General features: G+C 39.0%; 1 pseudogene; it reads right to left on the bottom strand.

The window, feature by feature from the left end:
* Window positions 1–12,265: 12,265 nt before the first annotated feature.
* LOC112632498 lies at window positions 12,266–19,716 on the bottom strand (annotated as a pseudogene).
* Between the last annotated feature and the right edge of the window lie 2,705 nt (window positions 19,717–22,421).

Below are 22,421 nucleotides of genomic sequence, written 5' to 3' on the forward strand. Positions count from 1 at the left end.
CTCTCTCTGAAAACCATTTCCCATGTATTCCTGATCTTTCCTACTCAAGATTTCTAAATTATGTCTTTTGCCCACAGGTGTTTTCCCGGCGTCATTTCATGTTCTCAAATTTCTGGAAGACATTTATGCTGGATGTTCTAACACCACATAAATTTTATGCAGATCAAAATGGCTACCAAATGACCTTAATACAATCCTCAGTGTCATATTTTATGGTTTCTCTTCCTCTATTATATGTCCAGTCAGTCACAAATTCCTGCTGAGTTTTCACATTTCCTCAATGTGTTCCAAACCTATCTCTTTCCATCACCCTATTTCCAGCTTAGGTCAGACACTGCTGGGCTCATACTTAGATGATGGAGCTATTAACACCTTTAGGGACACAATGCTTTCCATAAATGACGTATCAGGAGGAAATCCAATATATTTGACAAGACAAATCATCACTGCTGCTGTTATTGAGACAGGATTTAGGGGCCTGGAACTCTACCTCTCGTCCTTCATCTTCCCCAAATGCCCCCTTAAGTAACTGAATCCCAATTATTCCTCCAGAAAGAAGAATTTCCCTCCAAGCTTCCACTTGCTTTTTCTCCAAGCTCTCCTGCACATGGGAGACAACATAATCAAACTAATGATACAACTGTGGTCACATTTCTCCCATGACCCGATCTATGCATGGTTTTATTCAAATGCCACCACTGACATTCAGTTCCCTCTCCAAAACTCCAAATTTAGCCCCAAGAAGTATTTTTGACTTTATAAATCAATCTATTCCAAAATAGCCCAATAGGAATCTACATCACCATCTTGTTCTTACACATCTTGGTGTAGGGTTCATGCCCTCGAACGCTGGCTTCCTTCCACCCACATGCTCTTACTTCACCAGCCCTCAAGGGCTTATTTAAATTCTGTCTCTGTGGTTTCACAAACATTATGGGACTCCCCTCTTAGATTTGAGCTCCCTTTTCTCTGACCTACAGAAGTATCACATATTTCCGAATATCATTTTGTACTGAGAATGTGTCATGTTTTCTAAAACTTAAATTAATATTTCAGTGCCTTAGAGTGCCTCATACATGCTTAAAGTTCAATCATAGATGCTGGTAACCCTGGGTATGGTGTGCTCCAACAAGGCAAATTTTAAGATGCTGTGAAGGCTTGGAAGACTGTGAGTATCACCCTTCAGTCATTTACTTTTCATTTGTAACCAGTGATGTTTCTTTTGGGGTATATTTGTATTCATGCTCACATCTCATACTATTATAACTGTGGTTGTTCTTCTGTAAAAATAAAACTTTGGTTTTTCTTTATTGAAAAAGGTAATATATTTATATATTAGAAACACAAATCATTTTCCAAAGTTATACAGTAGAAATAAGCATCCTTCTCACTCCAAAGCCCTCATCTCCTAGTTCTACTTCAAGGCCACCACTGTTACAAATGTCTTAGTGATTATCTTGTAATCATAATTTGTCCCTGGGTGTAACGCTGCCATTTCATTGCAAAATTACGTTTTATTTCTCTCTGTGTCCAAAACAGTCAAGCAGACTTCGCAATCTCCTTCCTATCCTCGATGATTACTGGCATCCTAGAAAACCTCCCAAGGCCCAACCCCTCTATACTCTGGTTCAAAGCATCCCCTCAGTTTTAGACATTTGATAATCAGCCTCACTAACCTTTTATTTAGACTCATTCTCCCTCTATTCCCAGTTGGATAACTCAGATCAGACCCCTACAGCATCCAGTCTCCAAATTCCTGGAAGAGAACTACCAAGAGTAGAGTATTAATGTGGAACTTGGGCAACCAAAAAGAGTAAAGTCTATTAAATTAGCTTATCCATGAAAAAAAAAAAGTTGCTTATACTGAATTTGAAAATAAAGAAATATGGATAAATCTTTTTGGATGTGTTTGGATATAATTCAGAAGGTAAGAGAAAGAGCAGAGGGAATGGGGCAAATGAAAAACAGAGTTTGGGCCGGGCGCGGTGGCTCAAGCCTGTAATCCCAGCACTTTGGGAGGCCGAGACGGGCGGATCACGAGGTCAGGAGATCGAGACCATCCTGGCTAACACGGTGAAACCCCGTCTCTACTAAAAAAATACAAAAAACTAGCCGGGCGCGGTGGCGGGCGCCTGTAGTCCCAACTACTCGGGAGGCTGAGGCAGGAGAATGGCAGGAACCCGGGAGGCAGAGCTTGCAGTGAGCTGAGATCCGGCCACTGCACTCCAGCCTGGGCGGCAGAGCGAGACTCCGTCTCAAAAAAAAAAAAAAAAAAAAAAAAAAAGAAAAACAGAGTTTGGGCAGGGTTATATTAACGTAATTTCATTAACGAGATTTAAAAATTTAAATTAATAATTACTTTTATTTATTTTATTTTGGTATTTATAAATAAAAACAAATTTTATTTTAGTATTTTATAAATAAAAACAAATTTTATTTATAAATAAATAAAAATAAATATTTATTTAAAGTATTGAGTTAAGATTTAAAGTAAATTTTATTGATGAGAAATTCTGACTGAGCCAGGATCTCTGGACTAGGTTTAGAACAAACATAATAAAATTCCCCACTGCTTGTGTGGATGCACACACCTGCCTCTTCCCACACATGCCAGTCAAAGAGATTCCATGACCATTTCTGAAAAAAATTGCATCTCAGGCCACACATGTTCTCTGTTTGATATATGAATAGAAAGGCTGAATTCACAAACATCTATTTTCCAGAACTACTATTATACAAGCTGGGCTCTAATCACAATCTGGACCAAATTACTGTGCTCTGGTTTTAGAAGAATTCAGTTGGCGAGAAACAGTTGACTTGAAAACAGTCATTAGATGTGTTCCTGACAACTTTATTGAATCAGAAAATTTATTTTTTCAATACACTTGAACATGTCATGGATGCTTTTATGTAACACAAAGAGGTTGAATTAGACAATCCCTAAAGTTTCTGCAAATTTTAGAATATTGTTATTAATATTACATCAAGTGACTTGGCAATATTCATATTCCTTAATGGGTATTCATCCTACTGAGTTTGCAATTAAATACAACTCAAATTATGGAAGTTTAAGGATTCAATTCTGAGATTTGGAAGCAGCTATAAGATTGTTGAAAGTATATTTGCTAAAGCAACATAATTTAGTATCCTTGCCTCCTACCAGCTAGGATTCAGGATAAGTTCCTTAAACCTTCTGAGTTTTTGTTTCTTGTCCTACAAACCTGAGACAATAATGACTTGCTTCACAGGGATGTATGGAGATAAAATGAGATAACATGTGTTAAACAGCTGGCAGGTAATCAAGAAAACTTAACTCCCTTCCCCCACTCTCACTGAGAAGGAATTTCAAGATGGGAATCACTAGGATTTTTCCTGGGATGTGATTTTACTAGCCCTAGGGATAGAAGGTTAGGTCAAGAGCTTTTAGAGAGTAAAAACACCCACGCAGTGAGAATATGCATTCTAGGCATTTAGGCAGCTTCACCGCTCACAGGGCCTTGAGAACATGGCTTAGCAAGAAATCTCTGAGACTTTTGGTCTCCTGATGTATGGTGCAAAGAAATGGGATTGTAGAGTTAGATTACATATTAGCACAGTGCATTTGAGACAAGAGCTGAAATGGATTAAAAGAACCACATACAAATAGCTCTATATTACACTGGCTCTTATGTTCCTGTCAAGTAGAAAGTAGATGCCAGAAAGTCCTTTTAGCAATTGAAGAGCCAACAATATATGGGGGAAAAAAAAAAAAAAAAAAAAAGAAAGCCCAGGACAATAAGAAAAGGTTTTATATACTTGTGCATTTCGGTAAAATACAGGTGAGCATGTGCTAAGAGTTTATGGTGGTTTGGAATCATTTTTATTCTGTGGATGACTTCAGGATGACAACTTTGATAGATTCATTCTTGCCAACAGAGTATATATAAATTCACTCTATGAATGAAAGGAGAGAATGGGAGTGTTTTCATGATCCATCTTAAGACTTTAATTGGTCAGGAAGCCATCATTGTGCTAAGGCATGCATGCTATTTTAGAATTAGTAGAACAAGAATACTACAGCCTAAGAGATCTTCCTGGCAGAATAAGAGAAACCTCTGCTTGTCCCCCAAGTTCTCTGTTAAAGTGTATTTCAGAACTCCTACTAAACTTATATTTGCTCCTATTCTGATGAAATGTACTAAGACGGTATATACTTGTATACATGACAGAACCCGATTAAGAGCAGGGGGATTGGGAAAGCATATGCAGTACTGATCCTTATTGAACACCTACTAAACTTTAGGCAATGTGAATATATTGTTTAGGTTTTTCAAAGATTTTCAAAGAAAGGGTTATAATACTAATTTTACAAAAGAGGACAATTATATCTCATCTGATACTGGTCAAAGGTAAATTAAAAAGAACCTTTGCTGTGAGAAGAATCATCTGACCTCCTGTCTCCTAAACTCCTAACGTTGTTCAATGACAGGTTGCTTGCACGAAAGTGATCTTCTTTCGTCAAAAGGCTTTTTTTTCCTCATCACAGTGAACCTGGTAGTATTCTGAGTATAGAAAATAAAACAACAACAAAAAGAGCTGAGCCATTCAGTTTCTCTTCCAAATCAATTCCTGCTTGCTAGGGCTTGAATGGAAACATGCTTATTTTTTTGCCATCGTTGAATGAAGCTATTTGTTAAGATGTGTTTATTAAACTTACATAAGAGTTCTTGCCCAAAGAACTCACACTCAGTGGAAGGGGGAAAAATCTTCATGATCTCTGGCTCTTTCATTTTAACATTACAGTGAAAGGCTCATCAACATGTCTACTTTTTAATTTCCACAGATGAAGAAGCAACAGAATACAAAGAGGTTTTTAAAAATCATATACTCTATTTTTTTTTTCAAAGCACAGGTCTATGTCAAGGTATACTTTTCACAAACTTAAGAATACTTATCTGATACAAATAGTGAGGACCAGGCATAGTAGCTGACAACTGTAATCCCAGCACTTTGATAGACTGATGCAGGAGGATCACTTGAGCCCAGGAGTCCAAGATGAACATAGGCAACATGGTGAGAACCCAAGCTATGCAAAAAAAGTCTTATAAAAAATTAGCCAGGTGTGGTGGTATGCTTCTGTGATCACAGCTATTTGGGAGGCTTAAGGGGGAGGATGGCTTGAGGTCCGGGTTGCAGTGAGCCAGGATGGTGCCACTGCACTCCAGCCTGGATGACAGAACAAGACCCTGTCTCAAATAAATAAATAAATAAACACATAGAAAATAGTGTGCATGAGTCAAAAATTTATTTAATTTACTAACAAAGGAATCAGCAAGGTGGTAAAAGTGGTTGAAAGAGAATTTAAGAGACTAAACATATATATAAGCACTAAAATGATTCTGGTATAAAAATGCTAGCTTTGATTGAACCCTGGTTAATGTTCCACAGGCAAAAAGACTGAAACTTTTGGAGTTCTTTTTTTTTTTTCCACACAAATCCTGTACAGGTATCTTTGAGACTGGTCCGTAGTCAGTAGCAAATACTAACTCAGGCAGAGGACATCAAAGCTTTTCCATAAAGAGCCAGATAGTTAATATCTAAGACTTGGTGGGCTATATGGTCTCTGTTGCAAACACTCAAGTCTACCTTTGCAGCACAAAAGTGGCCATAGAAAATACATAAACAAATGAATGTGACTGTGTTCCAATAAAATTTTGTTTACAAAACATGTTAAAGTTCAGATTTGGCTAGTGTGCCCTAGCTTACCTTAGAAAATTAAATCATCTTGGGTGGGCCTATTAGACAATATTCAGGTAGTGCTTTGAAAAGGTACATTGACTGTTTACATTATATCTTAGTATTGAATCATTTTTCTCAGATCACGTATAGTTCATGATACCTTATCCAAGCTACTCATACTTCAGTTTCCTCACTTGCTGAATAGTGATCATTTTTAGAGATTTTTGGAGTATTGTAAGCATTCAGTGGGTTAGTATTCAAAAAATATTTATTCTTCCCAACTTTCATTGTATTCCTATTCTCATTCAAAAAGGTGAGAGATGATTTCATATTGTATGGAACAAAATCGGCTTGAGAAAATAAAGCTGCTTGCCTAAGTTGGAGGCAGAGATCGACTGACTTAAACAGCAGGAGGTTCAAGGAGAAAAGAACAATTGCCCACATTATTTTTTTCTTAGTGTGACAAAAGTCCTGCTGGGATGTCCGATCTGGTCTGGGGCTTCTCTGGCACAGCCAAGGCAAGCATGGAGTGAGCCATGTCTTTACTTAATTTGCCAGATGTGACTTGAACTATAAGAACATCTCTGGAGACTGAAAAGGTTCAGTGATTTTTACAAACAAGTGGCTGAGGCCACTAGCCCTCTTTATTTCCCCAACCGTGTGATGTTCAGTGTCAAGCTTGAGCTGTAGGCATGCAAGGAAAAAGTCATGCTAGTGGTGATAAAGAAGGTTGAACTGGGATCTATCCTGGGAAGATAATAAAAGCCAATAAGCTTATTGGGAGAAAAATATTTACTTGGAAAGATTTTATCACACAATGTCCTGGGAGAAGAATTTTACCAGAAACACAAATGTCTTAAACTGGATTCTCCAGAATATATCAGGAGTTGTATGTAGAAGGTTTACTAAGGGATGCTCTTAGGAGGTGAACCTGTAAAGAAGTGATGATCAATATTGGGCAAACAGAAAAGCTGACCCCAATGCCATTATGATGGGGGTCTCAGCTGATCCCACAGGGAGCTTGGTACTGGGATGGTCTTCTGAGCTGTCGCAGTTGAGACAAGGGGGCCAGACTCCTGTGTTTTTACATTAATCAGTCATGTCCACAGCTATCCCCTGGAAGACACTGTAATCTTGGAAGAGATAGTTCCTTAAAGCCAGGAGAAATTCCAATGAGGGAAGAAGCTCTGAGCCATCAGTATTCACTGTTTCCAGCCCCTGGAGAATGGGTATGCTACCCTTGAAGAGCATCTGCTATACTCAATTGGTGTAGATAGGCCTTCATATTTCCTCAACTGCATTTCAACTATGTAACTATTAAGAAAAAGAAACTGTACTTATTTATGCTCATTGTTGATGTTGATTGAAGATTTCTCTGGCTATGCTCATAGCAGGACCTATTAGTTATCTATGGCTGTATAATGAATTACCTGAAACTAAATGGCATAAGACAACAAACACTTACTATCTCAGTTTCTCTGAGTCAGGAATCCAGGCTATAGCTTAAGCTGAGTGCCTCTGACTCAGGATCTCATGAGGCTGCAATCAAGATGTCATCTGGGGCTGCCGTCATCTCAAGACTTGACTGGAGAGGATCTGCTTCCAAGCTCCCTCACGTGGGTGCTGGTAGGAGGTCTTAGGTCTTCACTGGCTGTTGCTGGATAAGCAAGCATCGCTTACTTGCCATGTGGCTTCATCCACAGGATTGCTAACAGCTTGGCAGCTAGCTGCTGCCAGAGCTGGAATCTGAAGAAAGGAAGAAAGGAGGAAGGGAAGGAGGGTGACAGGAAGGAAGAGAGAGAGAAGAGATAGAAAAGAAACAGAGAAAGGAGAAAGAGAGAGAGGGAAAAGATGAGAAAGGGAGAGAGAGAGAGAAAGAGAGAGAGAAAGACAAGAAAGAGAGAGAGTAGAAACAGAGAAGAAAGAGAAAGAGAGGAATAGAGATAAAAAGAGAGAGAAGAAAAAGACAGTGGAGAGAGACAGAGAGAGAGAGAGAGAGAGAGAGAGATCCTGACACACACACACAGAGAAACAAAACAGAGAGAGAACCTGAACCCAAGACAAGCCAAAGTATTTTTATAACCTAATTGCATAATTGACATCTCTTCAGGTCTGCTATCTTCTATGCATTAGAAGTGAGTTAATAATTCTAGCCCACACTCTAGGATAGAGGAGCTGTACAGAGCTTGATGACAGTAGGTAAGGGCCATCTGAGCCATCTTAGAGGCTGCCTACCTCATAGAAGAATTAAAAACATTTTTGAAGAAAAAGTAGTAGGACCATTCTGAAGCATTCCGAAGCACAATCAATCAAATATACCTATTAAAACTTTTAAAAAATCACTCTAGGACGCACTGAACTTGGGTTAGGATGATATCTAATGTGTAAACTCTCAGTGAATTAAAATAAAGAAAGAAACTGCTAGCCATCTGCATGAGATAAGTACAGAAATTGAAAACAAACCTTAAGAAATTTGATATTACTTGACATCCAAGTGCATGTTCAATGGATTCATCTCATTAACTGGGTATAGAACAAAAATATTGGCTCATGAGGGATTTGGAAAGAAAACTCATTCCTCAACACAGAATCTGAGAAGCCCTGTTACAGCGATGTAACACTCTTGCCAGGGAAGTGACTCTGGGGCAGAGGAGTAAGCTTAGGTTGTGGCAGATTACTAGACAGAGAGTCAGGAGATTTGGTACTCGTTCTGCCTCTGATATTTCCTAAGAAGAACTGAATATCATTTAACCCACCTAGATTCATTTCCTGGACTGCAAACAAATTTTGTGTTGATTACAAGGTTCCTTTGAAGTCTAAAGGATATTCATTTGTCCCTTCTATCATTAGACAAGCTAATGTATTAGCAATTTTCCCCTGTGATTTCTACATCTCCGAATCTGCCATCTGCAGCTATCTTCACTGACTTCTGTAAAATCCTTTCTACCTCATCATGGCCTCTTAAATGGTTCTAGAGACAATTTGGTAGTCTGTACTGATTCAGAGCAGAGAGAGTGATGGCCATCTCCATAATAATAACATCAATCATTTTTATCTAAAAATAGTTTTAATAAAATGCTAACTTTTAAAAAATGAGCTATTTAAATTTTTTTTACTCAATAGTGCTTCATAAATGTACTGTTTCCATTTTTAGTTATGTTACTAAACTCCAGAATTTACTAAATTTTATTCAGTAGAAGTATTTAGAGATCTTTTGTTGCCCTGTTCCTATTTCTCCTCATAGCAAACGAAGATTGCTCTGGGAAGTGTATGCCCTAAACATCTGCCAGCAAAGACTCTTGGGTGACCGGTACAGAAATCATCCTATAGATCAACGTTCTTAAATGTGGAGTTTTTGTGGTTAGTAGACTCTTCCATGGTCAGTACATGCAGCATAATCTAGCGAAGTATAATTACAATAATTGCAATAATAATAACAGGGACTGTCCTTTGATAAAACAGTATGTGTCCAATGCTGTGCTAAGTATTTTCTGTGTATCACTTCATTCCTCCTAAAAAGTCACTTAATATCTCTGAAATAGGTACTGGTATCTTCATTTTACAGATAAGATTGCTGAGGCTTTGAAAGATAAATGAACTTCACCCAAAGAGAGTAATTAACTAATTTCTAGAGCTAAGATTTAAACCAACTGTGGTTGACTCCAGCATACAGTTCCAGTTTGAGTCTTACCTATACCTAATCTAGAATTCAGGCCTCCTGGCCAGGTCTGAGGAAGCACCCATGATGGATCTATCTACATGGGACATCGTAAAGGAAGAGATGATTATATAAAATTTCACGCAAGAACAAGAGGCAGTGTCAGATGTTAGCATTTTAGACAACAGTCTGCCACCTATGAACTCTGGTCCATTCTCTTCAACGTGAGTAGTGATGTTGTGCAGGGGCTATGATTTCGCTAAGGCACCCAGGGTATGAAGTAGCTTTGTTGTATGGTCTCTGTAACCAAGCACACAGAGCCCTTTCTTCCGGTGGGGTACAGTGGAAGCATAGCATTGATGTAATTCCCTGAGCTGTGCTCTGGGAGAGCTACATCTGGAGAAGAAAAGAAACAGGAGAGGGCTTAGGTACCTGACTATGCAGGCGTTGTTGGGATATAAGAGAGAATCTCCAGGAAACATGGAGCAGTACTGGTGGATTGTGAAGGAGCAATGGAAACAGCAGATTCCACCTCCTGCTTGAGAGCTTATGAGACTCTCCCTGAGGACCCCTAGAACTATTTATGCAGAGTTTGGGAAAACTGGGAAGAACTAAAGGAATCCATGTTTTATTAATATCCAGAATCTGGTTCTCAAAAAAATAAGTTTCATGTCTATCAATGCCTTCTAAGATTATATTAGGTTTTATTTTTAGCTTCTATATTTTGGTTCTTATGGAATAATATTAACTCCATTAGCCATGCAAGTCTTTATTTATATGATTAGACATGGAGTCAGTTATGGCTATTCTACCTTATTATAAATTACCTGATCTCAGTCACACATCTTACATTGGCCTCTCTTAAATCTAGTTGATTTTAGCCAGTTATTCCAATTTATGAAGGATACTTTGACTCATGATTCTACCAGAAAACAGTTTAGGTTCTCTCTTCCATCTTTTATAGTTTATAAATCTAATAAATATACTTACCAATCTTTGTATTATTTCTTGATATAAAATACAAGAGACCTCAGCTTAGAGCCAAATTTCATCAAGCCCAGATAAAACATCAGCCAAACTTCAGCAAATCCATAGTGAGTGAGAAACTGAATTTTTTTTCTCACTAAAAATGTCTTGTAATAGTCAAAGATCAATGTCAGAGACCTGACACATCCTCAGGAAGTTTCACTCAGATCGTCACTAAACCTCTTCCCAGTATGTTGTGATTGTTCAACTCACTATACTTTCATGTACCTGTGACATCACCTGGCCCAGATTTCCCTAAATCCTTCATAATTAAATGGTACATAATGTCAAATACCTTGCAGAAATCAAGATGCATTGCCTTTAGAAAGAACTCTCTTAAAAATACTAGATTTGTTTTTGTTTGGAATGGTCATTCTTTGCCAACTGAGTTTCAACGGCAACATGGGTAGGGTTTATATTTCAAATTTCAAAGTCAAGACTTATTGAATTTTTATTTGCCAACATGGAGACAGATGTTACAGAAAACACACTTTAGAAATAGTGTGGATAATGCCCTTTAGGAGTTTGCTGCCCTTGAGAGAAGTTGGCATAGACACAAAAGCGGGAAATGTCTAGTAGAAAGGTACAGATCCTGTGCTTTGGGAATTAAGATGGAGAGATCATCTTTTGCATGATTCATCAAAGGAACCTTCCTTTCAGAAGTTGTAATTAAGCTGTCTCTGGTTGTGTGTGTGTGTGTGTGTGTGTGTGTGTGTGTGTGTATGTGTGTGTGTTAGTTTGGGTTTCTCCAGAAGCAGACTCTGAAATAAGGAGTCAAACACCAATAGAGAGTTAGAGAAGCGAGACGAAGGGAGAACAGTCAATGAGTCTCAGGCTCAAATATGAAGAAAGTTACTACAGTGGGTAACTTAAGTCCTTATGGGAAGCCCTGGGAAGGGTTGTTGAGCAAGCACTTTAGAAGAATTCTCTTCAAACAATGAAAAAGCTGTGGGTTTTATGCATTATTCCTGACACCCATAGGTTGAGGTTGCTCCTGGGGGAGGAGGGTGTTAATTCTCTGGCATTTTCTGCTTGCCTGTGCAATGTCAGAATTGGTTTCCTTGGCCAGAGAAAGGCCGCAGACAAAGAGAGGCAAATGCTGACACGTTGGAAGTTCAGCCACTGAGTGTGAAATGGCAAAGATGAGGCAGAGCTTCACACGTAGTGTGTGTACAAGAAAACGAAGATATCCAAAGAAGAAGATCTTCCAAGCTGAGAGAACAACAATTTGTCAGACTACTGGCCGCAGCAAGTCTTGTGATCCGAGGTAAAGTCGAGGAGAGAAAAGTGTAGTTTTAAGTTGATCCAGGAAGGGATGCTTGAGATATAAAATATTTTTCACTGGGAATCTCTGCTACAGAGATTTGTTCCTTAATGCCATGTTATGATGATAGAAAAAAATTAACACCCTATGTGAGCACCCCACTCATTTGGGGATAATTTCTTGGTGAATGAAATGCCAAAATTTGGGAACTACTGATGCATCCTGTAAAATATAAACACCACAGCCAGGGTGGCTGTGATCACAGCCAGAACCATCACATGGTTCTTCAAGCTCTGACCCAGCCAATATCTCCAGGCTTATCTGTGGACACCCCCAGTATGAGTCATACTTCCTAGTTTGTGTCATTGCAGTTCACTAACATATGCCCATGTTCCAGTCATGCCCTACACCTTGTTCCATTTTCCCTTTAAGACTCTTATTGAATATCTCCTGGTTGGGGATGCCATACCTGATATTTTTCAGACACAGCCAATGCATTCGTATCCTCCTGTAAACATTGATGCCACTTTAGATCTTTGTGTATGTGTGAATGAGAAAATAACTGTACTTCCTTTTGGTGAATGAGAAGATGTACATACTCAGAACTTCTGAAATTGCTTCTTGGACACCTTGGTGACCTTGAGCATGTTGAAGTGTACAGTCTTGCTCAGGGGCTGGCACTCACCCACTGTGACAGTGTCACCGATCTGGATGTCCCTGAGTGGGAGAATAGGTGAACAGGCATATTCTCATGGCACTTCTCAACACAATTATACCTGGACATGTAGTGCAGATAGTCTGGGCAGATGATAATGGTTTTCTGACTGTTCATTTTGTTCACCATGCCAGACAGAATCCTCTCTCAAATGGAGATGCTACCAGTGAAGGGAAATTTCTCGTCAGTCTAGGTGCCCTCAGTGTCCTTTTTTGGTGTCTTGAAGCCCAGACCAATGTTCTTGTATTACCGCGGGAGCTTCTCGTTGCCAGTGTCTCTCAGCAGGAATTTTTTTGTTTTGAAAGATGGTTGTCTGTTTTTGATAGCCTCACTCTGTCTTAATGTCTGCTATCTTTTCAGCTTCCTGAATAAAAAAAACCACCTTAAATCATTGTTTTGTAGACACCCTTGAATCATCAAATAGTCCATTAGTTCTTTGAGTAAAGGGGTTGAGTTTTATTCATCTCCATAATTCCAGAATTCACCAGATTGCAGGACTTAGTGCTTGGTAAACACTGAAGGAAAGCTTGGCTCTGTTGATCAAAGCTCTTGCTGTTTATATTTTAATCAGATTTTTTGAAAGGGTCTCAAAGAATGGCTAAACTCTACTAAGTATACTGTCTCTTGGCTTATGTAGCTTTTGAAAGTCATATATTAATCAACTCTTACCTTAGTTTCTCCTCACCCCCATCCTAGTCTATGCAATTGGTGAGGCCACAGACCCCTAGCATGAGGCCCTGTTCTTCCCACAACAATGAGATTTAGGAAATCACTCGAACTTCTCTGCCTGGTGGGGTTTGTGTTGATGCTGCTGTGTTGTAGTGAATAGGCTAATAGGGTCCTCTTTTCAGAAATTGTACAAAGCTGTGGTAAATTTTATTTTCATTATGATCCGATGGCACGATCAAGTAGCAGTTTTCAGCTTACTGATTGTAACATGAGAGGATCACATTCATTTCCTTCAGTAAATGTTCACCAGGAATCTCTGCAGATGCAATGGAAGACTGAGACATAAGAAGAATTCCCTTGAGAAATGTTAATAGAACTTAACTTACTTGATTACATTGCACACTCACTTTTTGCAAAGCTACAATATGGATGAGGCAAGGTCTTCACCCACTGGACTCATAATAGATACATAATCCATACATGCTGGAGTTAGAAAGAAGACGAGCGAGCCAGCCTAAGGAATAAAGCTACAAGAGAAATGGTTCTCTAAGCTAAGGACCACGATCAAGGTGCTAACTCACAAGAGAAAATAAACCATTGACTCATCTCCTCATGCTTCTTAACAGCTACTGGCAAGCTGGTTATTAAATGAACCTTGATAACTTTGGAAAACTTGTCAAGTACCAAGCAAGACACAATTTGTGATTTTTGGCATGGCTTGTATTATTGGCTCCCTGTGCCTGGGACAGTATTGAAAGGAGAAGTATCTATAAACAGAATGAATAATGTGCAGCCATAATATATTCTTTGTTTATTTTTACATCAAATGTTTGGAATGTTGGCACTATTAAGAAACTCATTTAATTTTCATTCCCTTTTGAACCTGTGATGTTATAATGCAAGCCCCCGAAATGAGCCATATTCCTAGTGATGAAAATTGGGTGCTGGTGCCATAATTATACCAATGTTGGTTTTGATAAGTCTCTTTTAATTAACAGAATCTTTGAAGTTTGCTGGCAATTTTTTATTTTATGAAAAGGCCAGTAATAATAACAGAAAGGTACCCATTTTAAATTGTCCACCTGGTCTACTTCTTAAATCTTTTCATCTTTGGATTGATTTGCACATCACGACCAATTATGGAGGTGGGAAGATTCTATTATACTCATTTTGCAGATGAGGAAATTGAAACTGGGAGTTTGGGGGACTTGCCTAAGCAGGTGAGAATGACTCTCACACCAAGACTCCTGGAGACATCCCTGCCCCCCGATAATCACAGTGGTTCAGTTCTCAGAACACAGGCATTCCTTACCTTGCCACGATTGACACTTTGAGCCAGATAATTCTTGGTTGTGAGGGTCTGTCCTGTGCGTTGTAGGATGTTTTGCAACATCTTTCCTTTGCCTACAAGGTGCCAGTAGCAATCCCCCCACTTACGTCTCCAAACATTGCCTAAAATCTCCAGTAGGACAAAATCATCTCCGACTGAAAACCACTTGACTAATGGAATCAGACTCCATGACAAATGGCTTCTCCTGTTTACCTGGTTTACTCTTTCCTGTCTGCATGCCAACAGGGGCCTCAATGTTTGTGTGTGTGTGACAAATTATAAAAAGCTACAGTGAATTTGCCTTGCTCTATGTCCTGGCAGCATAATCAAATTACAGCTTTCAACCTACTTCCTGCATAGCAAGAAGACAAAGAATGTGAGGATGGGAGCCACATTTTTTTCCTTTAATAAATCTTTGTTCAGTGAATGAAAAAGTGGTTGCTGCTGCTAACCATGAGCCAAGCAGGTTACAGACTCTACACACATTATACCTTTACATTATCCAACCACCTATGCATTAATATGAAAGGGCCTATTTCTGAAAGGCAGAGTGTAGAGGATTTTTAGGACAGTGAAAAGATATCCATAATCAGTGATCTATCACCAAACCTTAACAGGAAGTCACATGGCCAAGGAGAAACATGGTTTGTGGAGTTCCAACTCCAGCATCAAAGCAGAGCATGAAAGGGTAAGTTTCCAGCTCAGAGACAATTGTTTCATACTGGGCACAATTTCTTGTACTTTCTTCCAGAGTATATGGGCATTTTATTTTCTTATATTTGTTTGTTTTAATATCACACTACTCCTCTTTGTCTTTTGCTGGTATTTTAAAGACTTTTCTAAATCAACCCAAATCTACTTCTTTTCTTTGTTGCCGTTTATTCCATTATCTGGATAAACAGCTCTGTAAGTGAGCACCTGGCAGCTGCTGCTTCTCCTTCTCCTCCTTCTCCTTCTCCTTCCACTTCTCTTCCTATTTTTTTCACTCTCTTGTTCTCTCATTCTCCTTCTCTTTCTCCATTGTCACGCTTTTGTATACATGAAAGTATATCTAAAAAAATCTAGAGCAATTTGGTGGGACTAAGGGTACATGCTTTAATTTTCGAAGACATTGCCAAATCACCCTTCAAAAATATTAGAGCAATTTATTTTTACCTTTAATGTTTGAATATATTTTTATCACTATCTTACCAACATGGTGTAAAAAATATACTTAAAATATGTTCTTCATTTTTAAGGTAGGAAATTATGTCACAATGCTATTTTATTTTGGATTTTAAAATTCTGTATAATAGTCAACATTGGTCCATTTATTGTAAATCTTTGCATTCTTTTTCTTGTTTAAATTCTTGCTCACTTTTTCTTATTGATTTATAAAAGCTTTTTACAAATTGAGGGTATTTGTAATATGTATTATGAATATTTCCCTTGCTTGTTATCACCTCTCTTCTGACTTTGTTCTTTAGATATAATTTTTTTTTATTAGTGCTATAGTTTGGACATCCCCTCCAATTCTCATGCTGATTGATAATCCCCAGTGTTGGAGGTGGGGCCTGGTAGGAGGTGATTGGATCATGGAAGCGTATTTCACATGTGTGGAGTAGTACCATTCCCTTGGTGCTGTCATTGTGACAGTGAGTGAATTCTCCTAAGATCTGATTGTTTAAAAGGGTGTGGCATCTTCTCCTTGTTCTCTCTTGCTCCTGCTCTCACCAAGTAATGTGCCTGCTCTTATTTTGCCTTCTGACATGAGTAAAAACTCCCTGAGGCCTCCCCAGATGCAGAGCAGATGCCAGCACCATGCTTCCCGTAGAGCTTGCAGAACTGTGAACCAATTAAACTTCTTTTATTTATAAATTACCCAGTCTCAAGTATTTCTTTATAGCGATGCAAGAGTAGCCTAAAACAATTAGAAAGTTTTATACATTTCTCACTACAAGTTATGTTACACATTACCAAGATTCTTTTCTAGAACTTTATGTTTAATTACATTAAAGAGTAATTTAATGTGCAATTTATATTGAGATAAATAATAAGATCCAACTTTAAATTATTTTGAGAAGACAAACCAGGTTTTTCTTAAATACAACATTACTGATTTCAAGTGCTGCCCTTGATATACGTTCGACTCCTGTGTGCATTTTGCATAATTTCTGAACTCTATTATGTTGTATTGATCAGAACATGTTATTGCCAGGATGTCATTTTTAAAAAATGAATGAGTTACTACGGGATTTTTTTTTTTTTTAATGCTGATTTGAATCCAAAACCAAATGGAAAATTTTAGGAGTTTCCTCCAGTGGACTTTTTTAGAAGTCATCTTTTAAAATTTAACTTTAATAGAAATGTGTTGATTTTTCTTATAGATCTTTCACTTACTGCTTTGAAGTTTTCTCTTTGTATATGATGTTGTCTCTGTCTAGTGGGGTTGTCAGATGGTTTACATCATCTTCACTTGTTCCCTTAAGAAACATGTTTTTTGAGCTACTACTACATATGGGGCATTGTTCTAAAAGCTAGGGATGCAGCAGTGAACAATTCAGAATAGGTCTTTGCAGTGATATTGTAGTGGGTGGAGACAGACCCTGATTTTTTAAGTATAACAGAATTCAGATATATCAAGGACTATAATATAAATAATCAGAGCCACAACATAGAGAATAACTGAGGTGGAGCCAGGGGAGATAAAGTGTCAGACAGTGAGCTCTCTGAGGAGGTGATGTCTTGGTTTGATGTCTGACAGCTATAAAGGGAGTTGTCATGTTTCTGTTCTTTGGTGCAATGTCCAGGACTGCGCTTGCCATATACTGTTTCTTGACAGATATTTACTGAATGAACCAATCAATCAATGATGGCTGGAGGTTCTGGCCTTGGCTGTGGGAAGCACTTCATGTTGCCTTTAAGCTTCTATTATGACAAGCTGTTTAGACAAGTTAAGTGGTAGGTTTTTACTTTGGGGAGGAAAGAGATTTTTCTTCAGTCTTTATTCATTACTTATTGCAAAAGTGATTTTGCAATGACTGATTTCAACATTTCTCCCTGGGCTTCTGAACCACCCTGGTCCTTAGCAAGCCCAAGCAAGTTTCCAAACACAGGGTTTTTCCTTCAAGCCTGACCTCCCAATCTGCCATGAGAGAGCTTTGCATATGCACACCTGTGTGGGGCACAGCATGGAAGTGAGAAGGAAGTTGAAAACAAGCCCAGAGGACCCAGGTGATATGTTTTCAGAATGTTGCCTCTCCCAAAATATTTCCTGTGGATCAAAATTTCTTGCTTAGACATGGTCTCTGTGGCTCAATTTGCAGTGAATTATACACCAGCCCCATCTTGTGCTTCTCTAAAAATCTTTCCACTATATAATTTTCAAAACAAAGAAATTCAAATTAGTTTAAGACACTTTCTTTCCATTGATGACTTGAGTAACAAAATATAAAATGAAAAATCAGAATGGATGAAAAGGTGAATGTTTGTATCTTCCACCAATTCCTTCATCTACTGTCTTTTTGTTGAGGGGATTTGTTTTTAAGATTGAGTCATTGGCTTATTTTTTTTTTTTGCTATGGTTTCTCTTTATGATTATTGATTTCTATTAGCATTATAATAATAAATACTTGATAAATTTTTTCTTTGATCTGGCCTTCTTGTCACTCAACAGTCTTTTAAACTCTAGATTCTTTCTTTCATTCTTGACATTTGCCATTGTCTTCCACCCTGAATGCCTCCCTGCTGTTCTCTAAAGCTGCCTAGAATCATTGAGAGTATATTGCAGTATCAAGTACCATGGCTTCAGGCTCCACTGCAGCTGCCTGCTTTCTGAAAGCTCCCTTTATTCTTTGCAACTGCACTTATCGAATTCCGCCTAACAAATGTTAGCTTTTTTCCCTTACCTTTCATGCAACACACACACACACACACACACACACACACACACGTGCACGTGCAGTGTAATAAATCCTTACCTCTGCACAGTGTACATTTATACACCTTGTAATTGCCTCTCTCTGTTGGTTTTAGTCCTTTGCCCTTTTATTCTTTCCTTTTATACTCTGGCTTCCTCAGCTCTAGTATTCCCAGTCTTGAAATTCAAATTGCAAATGTAGAAAACATGCCCACCCATTTAGGACAAACTGAATGACTCCAATTGTAGAGGGCAGCACCGCGTCTGGTGGTACAGCTCACTAAATGCACTCATTGCCTGGTTCATAAGAAAGTAGCAGGTCTTGTATTCAAGACTAAGAATCTGTGAACTTCAGAGCACACTGTGCAGCTTCATGGAGGTGTGCAAGAAAGCAATATATTGTAATATAGCTATATATATAAACTATATATATAGTATAGCATATTTGTGGTAATAGGTAGTATTTTTCCACAGCCACCATACGCACCCACATGAAAAAAGCTAGAAAGTTTGTCAACTCAGTGTATGATTCTCTGATGCCCCTCTGATATTCTTTTTTCCTGCTTTAAGTAACAGCAGTTATTAGGACCAGCCATGTTTTGCTACACAGAATTAACACTTGATGAGAGTGGCTTGAGGAGGTCAATTAAAGCAGATGTAAAGATCATCCTGCCTCTACTGAGTTGAAAACAGGAGCTAAAAGATCTCTTCACTTAACTGCAGGCCATTAGGCAAGAATTAAGCCTTTCCTTATAAGGAAACTGTGGAGTTATTCTGAAGTCATATTTGTTGTTTTATAGAACAATTCAAATGGCCATTAAATTCTTACAGAGCTATGAGCACCAAAGCCCCCTGAGGAATGTGAATGGGCCTTTTTTTCCCCCAAACCTCAAGGATTCTAGGAGCTGAATAGGACTTTAGAGACAGGACTGGATAGGGAATTCCTAAGGGCTTTTTTTAAGCCAATATTCCATGACTCTCTGACCTAACCCTTTGCTACTCGAGGAGTATCGTAGTCCATACACCAGGAACATCAGCATCACAGGCACCACATGAGAATAGATTAGAAATGCAACATCTTAGGCCTCACTTCTACCTGCTACATCAAAATTTGCATTGTAACGTGATCTCCAAGTAATTCATGTGCACATGAGAATTTGAGACGCCCTGATCTATTCTAATCTCTTTTTTCCCTGAATAATAAAAATGAAATAAATTTCCCAAAGTCACTAAGTAAATTAGTAGCCAGGATAACTAGCAATGCGTTACATGAGTCAAGCTGTTCATACTGGATAACAATCTCCTTTTTCCAGGCACCTAGTTCTTCATCTATGTCCTGGAGTTGGCCTGTGTTCCCCCGGACCATCCCTCTCTGGATATCTGTGGACATTCTCGAAGTCACCTCTTCCATCAGGACTTTCGGTGTTGGCAGAGACATGCTATGTGTGCACTGACCACTTGTGCCTGTGGAGCACCTGAAATGAGGCTGGTGGGTCTGGAAAGCTGGAGCAGGAGTGAGAGCCTCATCTCTAGTGCATGTTAATCACTCAACTCTAACATGAAAAGGGGAGCTTCAGGGCTTCTGTTTGGATAATTCTGCATGATGGTAATATCTTAGCTCCCATTCTGCCAAATAGGTTGCATCTGTCATAGCTTTCAGGAAGATGGCACTAGAAAAAAATTCTAGGTTATTGATACAGACAGGAGACAAGGAAATACTAGGTAGAAGAGGGCAGTTCCCCAGCAAACATCCCACCCTCAAGCCTGAAATCCCGTGGCCCTAAATGAGAATAGGCATTTCTGTTTTCATGGCCCTTTGGCCCGCCATGCCCCCTATCCCGCACCCACAGAAACCCTGAACCCCAAGCTCCAGAGCAGACCAGAAAGCCAGCAGACTACCAGACAGATGGCAGAATGATGCGCAGAGAAAGGGAGAAGAGGAGGAACATCTGAACTCCGAGGGGAATTCGGCTGGGGTTGGTCAGAGAGGAGTCCAGTTGCTGGGCGGCCCAACTCCAGAGGAAGATCACTTTCCCATTCCATCCCCCATTTCCGGATTCCCATCCATCCCGCTGAAAGCCTCCTCTACCACTTAATAAAACCTGACATTCATCCTTTGGGTCCGTGTGTGACCCAGTTTTTCTGGAACTCTGGACAAGAGCTCAGGATACGGAAAGCTGTTACACTGGCCCTCTGCTTTTGTGAAAAGGCAGAGGGTCTATTGAGATGATTAACACTCAAGACGTCTGTGGCCAGCAAAGCTGAAAGAGCTTTGTAATGCTGGAGTTGCAGGTACCCACTCTTAAACACTACCTGGGAGCTGGAGCTGGAGCCCGAAGCGCTTGCCTGAGCCTCTGCACCTGCCTGTCTGCATGCTCCCCAGTCCCTCAAGGAGTTTCGAGCCACACCCCTGTCGCTAGAATTCGAGAAGAATCAGGGAACTCTCTTGTTTCATTATCATTTATGAACTGCGAAAAAAAGCAAAGAATCTTTAGAGTCATCTGTGAAACTAACAGTTCGTTGGATAACATGTAAACCATCTAAACTTGCTACTTCTTAGACAAATGTAATGTCCCTGTTCTTGTGTTTGTTCTGAGGATTTTCCATTTAAAAAATATGAATATTTGTGTACTGCTTATGATTTACCTGGCTATGAGGTTTTAAATTGTCTACCTTAATGAGTGAAGCTTTAAATCATCTAACTTAAAAAATATATTTGAGAACATTTCAGAGAGAATCATGTAGACTTATCTAATCATCTGGTTGTCTTGACTAATGGCCAAAATTTCCCCCATTTTTTAATTGCTGCCAGTTTCCATACACCTCTGCCATATGATTTTGTAGCAAAAATGGATGTCTATATCCACACCTATAAATTGACCTTATGATTTACTTTGTAAATGCAAACATGCAATATAATTCATTGGAAGCAATGATGTGCCAGTTCTGAACCGAGGCCCTAATGGCTTTGTGTACTTCCATTCTTTTAGAGAAACGTGGACAAGTCTGCACTAGCCTCTGGAAGAGGAAAAGCTCCAGGCATTGGAGAAAGACCCCGAGCCATTCTACCTGTCCCAGCTGAGTCCCACACAGACCAGCCATCCCCCAACTATACACAGGTTTACCACAGGCATGTGAGTGAATCCAGTCAAGTTCAATAAAGCCCAGCCAATATCAGCCAAATTGTCTAATCTACTTCCAAATTTGTGAAAATGGTAATCAGTGCTGATTTTAAGCAACAAAGTTTGGGGTAATTTGTTACAAGATTATTATGACTATAGATGACTGCTATACCAATGTTGTCATATTTTAACATATTCAATGTTATTTCACCTTTCTAAAGAGAAAAGTGGTCTTTGAGGCCATGATTAGATTAAGTTCCTTAGGATTAGAGTCTTTTAAAGAGGGAAGGATATTAGAATTAGTCCTCAACTATAGACAAAATTTTATGGCTGAGAAAATGGAGGCATAGAGAGGGGAAACAAGTACCATTGTATCACCCTGCCAGTCAGGAGCAGAACAGGACACAGGTCTCCTGTCTCCAAAGTCTTTGCAAGTCCTCAGTCTGTTCTTTCATGAATATGCTCTGAGATTTGCTTGTCTGCCAACCAGCAAGACTTTGAAAACATAGCTTTAAAAAGGGAGATTACAGTTACAGAGACCAATGCTTCCGACTTTACAATCTGATTCTTCAGTTTCTAAAGGCCCCCTTGATTCTTTGTTAAAAAGAAATCCCCACTTGGCCATTTGTCTTTTATGAAAAGATTAGTGGATAGCTTTTACCATCACCATAGCACCGCTTACTTAATCAACCACTGTGTTCTATTTGTAATTTGTCAAAGATGTTGGATGTTATAATAAAAAAAGCCTTGAACGTGGTACATTTTCTACTCACCATTGAGTGAATTTCTTTCCTGGAGTGTGTTCACTTCCCCGGCAAGTTGGAGACTCAGCTTGTTTTCTTGCTTCTATTCTTTTTAAACTCTGGTGGTCACGCTTTACATCTCAGAGATTATAACATATTTTCACATAAATTATCTGATTTGAATTTCCCAATAACCCGTTTCCATCTCCATGAGAAAATTAAGGCTTACGGCAGTTGTGTGGTTAGCACCAGGTCAAGTGGACTGGAAAGAGAAGGGC

The sequence above is a fragment of the Theropithecus gelada genome, chromosome 10, assembly GCF_003255815.1.
Source record: "Theropithecus gelada isolate Dixy chromosome 10, Tgel_1.0, whole genome shotgun sequence".
Classification (NCBI taxonomy): Eukaryota; Metazoa; Chordata; class Mammalia; order Primates; family Cercopithecidae; genus Theropithecus; species Theropithecus gelada.